The 2139-nt window shown below is 34.2% G+C and overlaps 1 non-coding gene across 1 annotated transcript; it reads right to left on the reverse strand.

The window, feature by feature from the left end:
* Nucleotides 1–1224: 1224 nt before the first annotated feature.
* Nucleotides 1225–1306, reverse strand: TRNAS-GCU (transfer RNA serine (anticodon GCU)). Its single transcript has one exon. It is a non-coding gene; the product is annotated as a tRNA-Ser (tRNA).
* Between the last annotated feature and the right edge of the window lie 833 nt (nucleotides 1307–2139).

Here is a 2139-nt window from a genome sequence, read left to right on the forward strand (position 1 = left end):
CTTAGAAATTGGCTCGGCAACTTAAGCCTTTTTTGCCACTTGTTGCTTACTCATGAAATGAATATGCTAAATAATAAAATTCACGAGACCACCAACCACCAACTTGCATAAATTTTGGAGCTTAAAATTTTAAGAGAATCACACTATGAAATTAATGGAACCACTTGCTTTAAAATAATCCTAAAAATCTCATCAACACCCATTGATTTTTTTTAAAGGAATGGCCCCTCTATGAAACTCTAAATTATCAATTTTTATTGGAATATAGTGCTATGTTTGCTTTCAATTCCTTGGTTCTTTGTCATAACACCTTGAACTAACTTCTAAAACTCAGCCGCTTTCAGAACAATTGAGGCAACCACCTCTTATGTAGGAAGTCCTCCCATGATATCTAATAGTGATGCAACTTTTTTTTGGTCATCGCATTTTTTCACTAAGTGGTGACTTCTCCAACCAATTGAAAATTTGTCCACATTGCTTTAGATTTCCCTATAAAGTTCTAAATACAAAAGTTTTCTTATCCATTGTAATTAATATCCAATCCTCAACATCATCTCCATTAGTCTAACTGTTGAAGGACCTCCTTCTCTATTGAGATCTGCTGCAATCTGAATCCTGTCATTCACTAACTCTGCAACTCTACGAACATGGGTTTTGCAAACATGGATCTTGCAGGGGCAGTCTTTACAGCCTTGGAACTATTCCTTATGTTTTCAACTACCATGTTGTTGGGTTGTAAGATGCTGATTATTTTTAATTTTTTAGTTTTTTAATAGAAACAATTATGCTATGCAATTCTTCTGTATTTAGTAGCGGGAGTTGGATTATCGTTCTACATTAGCTAATTTTCTGCATTTATTCTCTTTCTTTAAACTTTTGAAACTGAATTAGCTCGGTGACAGTATCATGTTGGCTGCAAATAACAATTGCTCTGAAAACTTTTAACTGCCGTGAAAATAACCCGTGCTACAGATTTCTTCTATGATATGGACGAATGTTGGATATATCTCTGAATTTAACTCGGAGGCATAATTCAGAGGAAAGTGTTGTTTAAAATGTTAGTTGAAGTTTTTAAGGGTTAATTAAAAGCCGATGATGCCACATATTTTGTAGAGTAGTGAAGTTTAAACTTTAAAGACGCAAGCTCCACAATTAGTAATGTTCATATGTTCACATATGACAGTATGTATCCAGCCAAGTCTAGGAAAACTAATACTAAATTGACGTCGCCTGAGAGATTCGAACTCTCGCGGGGAAACCCCATGTACTTAGCAGGCACACGCCTTAACCACTCGGCCAAAGCGACGTTATGTTTTAATTACACTATGTAATACACTCCATCTGACTCAGATACTGATGTTGTAAACAGTGATGGGTATTGTGAATGTTCTAGTCTCTGAGATCCGTCATTTGCGTTGTAAGTGTCTTTTACTGAATACACAAATACCTCATCATCCGAGAGACATGGAAATGGTTTTAGATTCTCGCCAGATATAGAGCTGGGATGAAGTGGCTAACTGTGATGGTTCGCATAATGTTCATGGTAGTCAAGTATCAATGACGACAGCGAAAATAACCTATAGTTAGTTTTGCTTTAAGCCACGGCTGGTAGTGAATTCATATTATGGGCAGATGTATGCTTTTAGGATGTACTAGCACTTTGAATGTGATGAAATAGTGTATTCGAGATTTTATCAATATTATTAGAGTTTATCAATAATAATGTCATTACAAGCATGCATAATGTATGATAAAAGTATTGTATGTAAGTAAAAGTATGTGTGTCAAATTTGATAGTACAATGTTGTTGTATACATAAAATTTGTAGGATTTCTCATAAAATTTGAAGAGTGCAATTATTTGGAATTCTTTAATAAATATTCTATATGACAAGTCAAATTGACTTTACTCCCCTTCTTATTGCAATGAGTGAACCTATAAAAGAGAAGAATATAAAATTAACAACAAACAAATGGTATTCTTAGGTTAGGCAATTGAAGAAAGGCAAAGTGTATTGAAGACAGGTAGTGAAAACAAAAGACGTAGCGAATTAAAGTGAGAGCAAGAACAATCAAGATTCTTCTTTCTTTCTAATAATAGTGTAGGGATTTTTTTTTCATTTTGCAAAAGCGCTCAAAA

Source organism: Cupressus sempervirens, chromosome 6 (genome assembly GCF_028749045.1).
Source record: "Cupressus sempervirens isolate cs-2001-9-10 chromosome 6, ASM2874904v1, whole genome shotgun sequence".
Classification (NCBI taxonomy): Eukaryota; Viridiplantae; Streptophyta; class Pinopsida; order Cupressales; family Cupressaceae; genus Cupressus; species Cupressus sempervirens.